Source organism: Schistocerca nitens, chromosome 5 (genome assembly GCF_023898315.1).
Source record: "Schistocerca nitens isolate TAMUIC-IGC-003100 chromosome 5, iqSchNite1.1, whole genome shotgun sequence".
Classification (NCBI taxonomy): Eukaryota; Metazoa; Arthropoda; class Insecta; order Orthoptera; family Acrididae; genus Schistocerca; species Schistocerca nitens.
Window position 1 is genome coordinate 392,374,140 of NC_064618.1, and position 9,377 is coordinate 392,383,516.

Sequence of the window (9,377 nt, forward strand, 5' to 3'; positions counted from 1 at the left end):
AGCGCCAAAGGAGCAGTCATTCATTAGTGAGACACGCGGGAAAATTCGACAGTGTTTCAACCACATCTCTTCTTGTAACCTTCAGAGAAATAATATCTGTAATGAAAATAATGTAATGAAGCACGAATACAACCCTGTTAAAACCTACCTGTACGTATTACTTATCTTCATTGCAGTTTAATTTTATGTAATTAAAATAGTTTCATTCTACTGTAATATTAAGCGAAACTGGTAATTGCAGAACTATATATGGCATTGTGTGTGGAGTATCTCCCGTGAGTGCAGAAAACCTTGTTTGTGATTGCTAACATTTTTGTTTTAGAAGACCTGCAAAATATTACTGTTCAAAAATGGTTCAAATGGCTCTGAGCACTATGCGACTTAACTTCTGAGGTCATCAGTCGCCTAGAACTTAGAACTAATTAAACCTAACTAACCTATGGACATCACACACATCCATGCCCGAGGCATGATTCGAACCTGCGACCGGAGCGGTCGCTCGGCTCCAGATTGTAGCGCCTAGAGCCGCACCGCCACTCCTGCCGGCCCACACGGGCATTGCTGGCACCGAGACAGAACAAGGTTTCATCAGAAAACACAACAAACCTACACCCTGCCCTCCAGTTCAGTATTTCGAGATCCACGTGCTAACAGACAAGCAATGATGCATGAAATAGACGCAGAAACCAATGTGTGACATACGACGAACGTATCCGTTACGGCAGTGCGGCGAAATTTGGCGATACTGGGCTATGGCAGCAGACGACAGACGCGAGTTCCTTTGCTAAAAGCGCAGTATCTGCTGGAGAGCCCCTCTTGGGGCTCGTCACCATGTCGCTTAGACGCTAGACGGTTGAAAACCATGGCCTGGTCAGATGAGCTCCGATTTCAGTGAGTAAGAACTGAGTTTGGCGCAGACCCCAAGAAGCCATGGATCCAAGTTGTCAACAAGGCACTGGGCAGGCTGGTGGTGTCTCGAATGGCCTGGGACCTCTCATCCAAATGAACCGGTCATTGAGAGGAAATTGCTATGTGCGACTACTTGGAGATCGAAACTTCCTGGCAGATTAAAACTGTGTGCCCGACCGAGACTCGAACTCGGGACCTTTGCCTTTCGCGGACAAGTGCTCTACCAACTGAGCTACCGAGCCGGCCGAAGTGGCCGTGCGGTTAAAGGCGCTGCAGTCTGGAACCGCAAGACCGCTACGGTCGCAGGTTCGAATCCTGCCTCGGGCATGGATGTTTGTGATGTCCTTAGGTTAGTTAGGTTTAACTAGTTCTAAGTTCTAGGGGACTAATGACCTCAGCAGTTGAGTCCCATAGTGCTCAGAGCCATTTGAACCATTTTTTGAGCTACCGAAGCACGACTCACGCCCGGTACCCACAGCTTTACTTCTGCCAGTATCTCGTCTCCTACCTTCCAAACTTTACAGAAGTTCTCCTGCGAAACTTGCAGAACTAGCACTCCCGAAAGTGCCGGGCGTGAGTCGTGCTTCGGTAGCTCAGTTGGTAGAGCACTTGTCCGCGAAAGGCAAAGGTCCCGAGTTCGAGTCTCGGTCGGGCACACAGTTTTAATCTGCCAGGAAGTTTCATATCAGCGCACACTCCGCTGCAGAGTGAAAATCTCATTCTGGAAACATCCCCCAGGCTGTGGCTAAGCCATGTCTCCGCTATATCCTTTCTTTCGGGAGTGCTAGTTCTGCAAGTTTCGCAGGAGAACTTCTGTAAAGTTTGGAAGGTAGGAGACGAGATACTGGCAGAAGTAAAGCTGTGGGTACCGGGCGTGAGTCGTGCTTCGGTAGCTCAGTTGGTAGAGCACTTGTCCGCGAAAGGCAAAGGTCCCGAGTTCGAGTCTCGGTCGGGCACACAGTTTTAATCTGCCAGGAAGTTTCATATCAGCGCACACTCCGCTGCAGAGTGAAAATCTCATTCATACTTGGAGATCATTTGCAGACATTCATGAACTTCATGTTCCCATGACAATGCGATGTTGATTTGGCCATCCAGATCGCCCTACATGAATCCCATCGAACATTTATTAGACTTAATCTAGAGGTCAGTTCGTGCACAAAATCGTGCACCAGCAACACTTTCGCAATTATGGACGGCTATAGAGGCAGAGTGGCTCAATATCTCTCTAGGGGACTGCCAACGACTTGAGTCCATGCCACATCGAGTCGCTGCACTACGCCGGGCAACAGGAGGTCCGGCACGATGTTACGATGCATCCCATGACTTTTGTCACGTCAGTGTACTACCTCGCCCAAAAAGAGTGCTCGCTGCTGTCATGCAAACGACATGCAACGCGCCTGACCTCACTGTGCGATAAATTCCCCCAAACAGTTAGCAAAGAAAACATTTCACTGGCTTACCTGAGTATAACCCCTACACTACACTGCTCATTGAACTGTTTTAAACGGGTTCGCCAGCTCCGATTTTACCCACAACACATCTAAATTACTGATTTCAGTCGTATTGCTACCTGATCGTGGTTAAAAATCTAATTCGACCACTGAACCTGAAGAAGTGAATTCTTATCGTCTCCACCTTGCTGCATGTTAATTTGACAATGTCACACAATAACAACCAATGTGATGGGATTCCACTGTTAGATCGATACATGAAAGTTAATTTCCGCATAGAGAACACAGTTTAACTCACGAGGGCTTAAGTCAGGGGAGTACAGTAGGTGGTATACCACTTAGCAGCCCCATCAGTCAAACAAATCAGTAACAGCTTCCACTGTACTTGCCTGAGTATTGTCCTGCAAAAAAGGTTCAAATGGCTCTGAGCACTGTGGGACTTAACATCTTAGGTCATCAGTCCCCAAGAACTTAGAACTACTTAAACCTAACTAACCTAAGGACGTCCCAAACATCCATGCCCGAGGCAGGATTCGAACCTGCGAACGTAGCAGTCCCGCGTTTCCGGACTGCAGCGCCTAGAACCGCACGGCCACCGCGGCCGGCTGTTGTCCTGCAAAATGGTGATCAGGTCCTGCAGAAAGTGTCATCACTCCTGTCTCTAAGCTGGTCATAGGTTTGTGCCAAAACTGAACAGCATACGGACAAAAGTGGTGACACTTCAGGACCTGATCATCATTTTGCAGGACAATGCTCAAGCACGTACAGTGCAAGCTGTTACTGATTTGTTTGACTGATTAGGCTGCGAAATGCTATACCACCTACTGCACTCCCCTGAATTAAGCCCTCGCGAGTTCAACTCGATTTATAAACTGAAGGAAACACTTAACAGCATTCGCTTGAGAACTGCTACAAATTCGTCGGGCAATAGACCGCGCCGCTCGAACTGTCAACACAACTGGCATTGCTGAGAGTATCCTACGACTTGCACATCGCTGGCAACGGGTTATACACAATGCTGGTGACTACTTTGATGGTTAGTAAAACTTTGAAACACGTATCTATTTTGTACGAGCTTTAAATAAATAGTTGCCACTATTAAAGTTCCAACCCTCGTACAAGAAGAGAAGTGAAATGGAATGTGCTAACTGCAGATGCATCAACTTGCTAAATGTAACATACAAGGCACTCTCTGTCATTATCCTCAGAAAATTACAATCCTTCGTAGAGCACAACTTGGAATACCAAGCTGGCTTTCGATCAGACCGATTGACGGTAGATCGCATTTTCACCCCAAGATAAATTGTTTGAAAACACTGGAAATATGATAAAGATATCTGTAGTCTGTTGGTCGATGTTCTACGTGCATAGGACAGCATCCACAGGAATAGCATATATAATTCACTGCGTGGCTTCAGGCTCCCTCAAAGACTAGTGAAAATGATGCAAACTTGTATGGATGGGTCAGGGGCAGCAGTGCTTTTCTGAGGGGTCAAGTCAGAAACGTTCGAGATTGAGACAGGCCTCAGACTAGAGGATACTCTCTAATGTATTTGTTCAGCGTTATCTCAGAAAAGAAAATGTGATGTAGGCAACATGAGTGGGCTGGAGTACAGATGGATAGTAATTTTGTCTAGCATATGGAAATGATGTAGCACTGCTAAGTGAAACAAACCATGAGTAGAATGAATAGTACCAAAAAATGGGCACCTGCGCACTAAAATTTGGGCTGAAGGTGAATCAAGACAAAACGGAAGTCATACAATTAAGAAGAAGACAAGAGCAGGAGGGATTTCTTGAGCTAGATGGTATGAGGTTCAAAGGAATTCACCACTTCAAATGCTCCAATGAAATGCATGTACTCCCTCAGGGAAACGCACATCATCTCAGAGTCAGAATACTAAGATGAGAATATATAACACAGTGATATGCCCAGCAGTCATGTACGGTTTTGAAACCTGGACCATAACTAAATGAGAAAAGGGAAAACTATTAGTATTTGAAAGAAGAGTAATAAGGAGATATAGGGGGTCGATCTTAGATAAAGGAGAACGGAGAAGGATGCAACAACTAGTATCCTATAGAAGCTGAATAGCAAAAGAATCCAGTAGGCGGGCCATGTAGCCCGTATGCCAAAAGAGAACACTACCGCGGCAGCGCTGGATGGACGACCTGGCAGCCCAGGGGATTGAAGACACCTTGTGGAACCGACGACCAAACGGAAAGGAATGGAGGCAGTTTGTGGGAGCACCGACAGGTCTGCAGGGCCTGTGACCTTTGGATCTTGTTTATGTATGGAAAATACGTCAGATGGGTAAATAACATTTGTAAGTACCAGAATTTCGTTGTCTAAAATGCGCATTTCGGAGCCCAGATTAAACATATTAAATTTGAGCTCGCGTTTCGTCAGCGGCATTGGTAAGTTCCAAACTCCTATTACAGGTGTTGATGCGCCAGTACACTATTACCTCACGTGACGAGAGCAGCAAGCTTATACTCCGCCGAGACGGCAAGTTGGTGTTGCCGCAGACTACACTCCTCGACAGCTCGTGTCATTACGGGAGGAGCTACTCGTACAAGAAACGCGCGGCGGACCGCCCGCTTCTTATGTACAGAGTACTTTTTCTCGCTCCAGATGCCGGCCGGGCTCCCTCCTCGACGATTCAGTTAAAAATACGCCCGGCTCGTGATTGCCAGTGAACTTGGCAACAGCTCGCCGGAGCGTCGAGGAATTGCACCGACTCATCGGCAGGCGTTCCGGCGCATTTTCCCACGCCACGCCACGCTACTGTGCGGCGATTGGAAAGCCTGTAGTCGCCGCCGCCGCTTCTTGCGCGCGCCAGAAGCGCAGAGTCAGCGCGCCAGCGCTGCCAGCCCGGCTTCGAGCTCCGGCGGGCACAGTCGGCGGCGGCTTCGGCGGCAGTAGCGGTCGTGACGGGCCCGGGGCGGCGCGACGTCGAGGAGCTAAAGATGCCAGTGGTCTGCCGATGGGCCCGCTCAGAGAGGTCTCGACTACTAATTAGAGGAAGAAATTTCTGAGGATGTACATTTGGAGCAGTGAAACATGTACTTTGGAAAAACGAGAACAGAAGAGCATCGAAGAGTCTGAGATGTGGTGCTACAGACGAATGTTGAAAATTAGGTGGACTGATACGGTAAGGAATGAAGAGATTGTGCGCAGAATCGGAGAAGAAAGGAATATGTCGAAAGCAAGGACAAGGGATAGGATGATAGGACATCTGTTAGGACATCAGGGAATAACTTCCTTGGTACTAGAGGGAACTGTAGGGGGCAAAAACTGTAGGGGAAGACAGCAATTTGGAATACATCCAGCAAATAATTGAAGACGTATCTTGCAATTGCTACTCTGAGATGAAGAGATTGGCACAGGTGTGGAATTCCTGATGGCCCACTTCAAACCAGTCAGAAAACTCAAAGAAAAAAGAAGTCTCCATTTTGACCTTTCTCTATATTTTATCACTTACACGAATGCGGCATGCTGGCGTGAAGTGTATTCCTCTGATCTGCAAAACTTAAAAACTAAAGTAACTTTCGCACGATGTGTCACTGCAACTGACGTAGTTCGATGAAACTTGGACTGTGTATAGAAAGAACTGCTACATTACAGTACAGAAGACAACTGAAAAAAAAAAAAATACCCTGTGAGAAGAACAGAAACGATACCTGTATTGAAAGTCAGTAACTACTCTGTGGTCGCCGCGATGTATAATAGACGCTTGGCCATTAGAATAGGCGGAATGTTATTTTAAATTGTGGGCAGCCAAAGCCAAACTTCCACACGCTCGGAACATGGCTCGATGAGTTCTTCGCCTCAAAACCACACGATTTCTGCAGTCGCATAATCGAAAATTAATCCCAGTGTTGGCAGATTGTTGTCAATAGTAAAGAGGACTATATTATCGATGACTAAAGTAACTGCTATTTTTGTATTGTATTGTAATGTTTCGAACTGGGGACCAAGAAACGACGGAGACGCCTCTTCCCCGTCGTAGCCCGCAGTGGTACACAACTCCACAACGGGCCACAGCAGTCCATTCTCACCACCGCCGCCCCACACCGAACGCAAGGGTATTGTGCCGTTCGGCCCCCAGTGGACCTCCCCAGGGAACGTCTCACACCAGACGAGTGTAACCCCAATGTTTGCGTGGTAGAGTAATTATGGTGTACGCGGCCGTGGAGAAAGTGTTAGACGCAGCAATCGCCGACATAGTGCAACTGAGGCGCGATACGGGGAACCAGCCCGCATTCGCCGAGGCAAGTGGAAAGCGGCCTTAAAAACCATCAACAGACTGGCCGGCACACCGGACCTCGACACTAATTCGCCGGGAGGATTCGTGCCGGGGACCGGCACGCCTTCCCGCCCGGAATGCAGTACGCTAGACCGCACGGCTAACCGGGCGGGCTAACTGCCATGTTTACTAAACTTACGGAAAAATGCTAGAAACTTACGCACCAACATAATATTTTTCACTGTGAATATCTCCAGATCACCCACAAATTTAATCATATATTTCTGTGATGAAAATCGACCAAGATTGTTGTTCTGTTTCGATGTCTTGAAATCTTCGCTCTTCTCTCGTCTTCTGCGTAGATTTTCTTACTAAATTTTCGTGCGGTCTAAGGCGCCTTGCCACGGTTCGCGCGCCTGCCTCTGTCGGAAGTTCGACTCCTCCCTTGGGAATGGGTGTTTGTGTTTCCTTAGCGTAAGTTAGTCTAAGTCAGAAGTAGTGTGTAAGCCTAGGGACCGATGACCTCAGAGGTTTGGTCCCATAGAACTTACCACAAATTTCCAATTTCTTACTAAATTTTCGTTCTGATCTTCCGTCGATTCTTTCGTCTTCTCTTATTAAGTAAACAGCACGTAATTACTTGCAATCGGACAGAAAAACTAATATGCCTCAGTTGCGTATGTAATCGTATGTATCAAGATCAGTTTTTCGTTGTATACATTGTTACAATTTCGCAGTGAATTAATCTCGAGTCAAACAAAATTATATTACAAACTACAGTATGCTGAATTTTGCTCAGTACAGCGCATTTTACAAGTTCAAGTGAATAAGGTTTTCCTGTTCGAGTCAAACATTAATGTAAAATATTCAACTATGAATGAAAGTATGTGTTTGACTGAAACTGTTAAATACTCCTCGTTGCTGCTAAATGATTACTACTGCAGAGGTTCATCCCTTGAAATGTCTTTAAGTCAACAGTCCATTTAATTGTAAGTAGCTAGTATAAGTTTTCTTACATAAAATTATGAATGTTTAAACTATAGAAACGTCGTCAAATTAACTGAGCTGAAAAGTTGTCTTGTAGAACTGCTGCGTAGTAAGAATGTGTATCAGCTGCTGTTTTGTTTCTGTGAGGGTCAGTGGTGTTTCATACCTTGATTCACGCATGCTCCGTTGCATCTGCTCGCTGTTAGGACGGTCTCTCGTCGCCTGGTCTGCTGATGAGTAGCGCAGGTTGCCGATATGGCGATTATGGACTTCGTAAAGATCATAATTAGTTGAAAAATGTTAACTACACAAACTGTATCCTCTTCATCTTGTTCAACTCTGCGAACGCTTTAATACACGTTAGCTATTGTTTTTAGGCGGGATTTGTCGGGTTAGTTTACCAAGACACACAGTTCTGTAGTTTAAGAGTGGGTGCTCACATAATAATTTATTTGAGTAGTTTGGCACCATTTTATTTTAAAAAACGCTCTTTTCCAACAAAGTGTGCTGTGGCCCTCAGAGTAAAAGATTTTAAATTTAACGAATACGGCGGTGTTCCACATCTGTCTTCAGTAACAGAAAGATTGCATAACAGTCACTCTCTGTTATATCGTCCGTGTCTGTACTGTAGTTCGCTGTTATTCCGCTTTGCTTAGTCAAAATGAAAGCTGCTGTCTATCCCGTAAACAGTCACTACTAATGCACCATATAGGCCTACTCCCCCGTCCCCGTCAAATGCTTCAGAGTCAATGTTTGTTCTTGAAAGTAATGATGCCTTACAACAGAGATGCCATCATGAGTCTCTGGAAGATTCTTCAATTACTCTGTTTCATTCTACTTGTTTCTTAAAATCGTTTCTCCATCTAATCTGACTCTGCTCATGCCTGTCAAAATTTGACAGGAAATAAGCTTTTTCGCCCCGAAATTACCGAATATGAGCTTCCGCAAACGCGACACAGGCCCGGGTTTACCTTATTGGGCCACAGCAGTTTCTAATCTTGTTTTACCCTCAGTATTTTAACTGGTTTGATGCGGTCCGTCACGAGAGAGTCTCTTGTGCTAACCTCTCCATCTCAGAGTAGCACTTGAGCTGCATATGGCTCTGAGCACTACGGGACTTAACTTCTTTGGTCATCGGCTGAGCTGCATATATTCCATTCTTTGTCTTCCTCCACAGCTTTTACCCTCTACAGCTCCCTCTAGTACCACGGACGTTATTCCCTATGTCTTAATAGGGATCCTGTTATCTTTTCCCTTCTTCTTTTCAGTGTTTCCGATTTGTTCCACTTACAGATAATATTTACACAGAGTTTTACATTTCATTCTGAATATTGTAGTGGTCTAAATTTTACTGTGTATTATTACGTTGCACTTGAATGTGGTACTTGCTAATTATGTGAAGGGATTAGGAGCGCAAGCCGCAAGAATGTAAAGAGATTGGTCAGAATTATTTATTTTCACAAACAAAGCACCTATGGACCGCAGTTATTGAAATGCAATTTAAAAAATTTATTCCATTCATAAAAAAGGGAGTAATAGTTTGCCCATTATGAAGTAGAATCTCAGGGCCTTTACCAGGGTGTTCAAATCGAGGTTGTTATGAGACAAACGGAACTCCCAGGAGGACTTGGGCGAGAGCTGTAACACATTTTACCGGGCGTGGTCGGGCTGCTATCGGCGAGGCGGAAGAGGCTGGAAGCTGCTGGCAGCTTCTGTTGACAGCGCGAAGGCTGCAAACAGGTGTGCTGCACGCGGCTGGACTTCCTTTCGGTAGCGC

The 9,377-nt window shown here is 45.8% G+C and overlaps 1 non-coding gene across 1 annotated transcript; it reads right to left on the reverse strand.

Moving 5' to 3' along the window:
- Positions 1-1,076: 1,076 nt before the first annotated feature.
- Positions 1,077-1,151, reverse strand: Trnas-cga (transfer RNA serine (anticodon CGA)). The gene has a single exon. It is a non-coding gene; the product is annotated as a tRNA-Ser (tRNA).
- Positions 1,152-9,377: the final 8,226 nt, after the last annotated feature.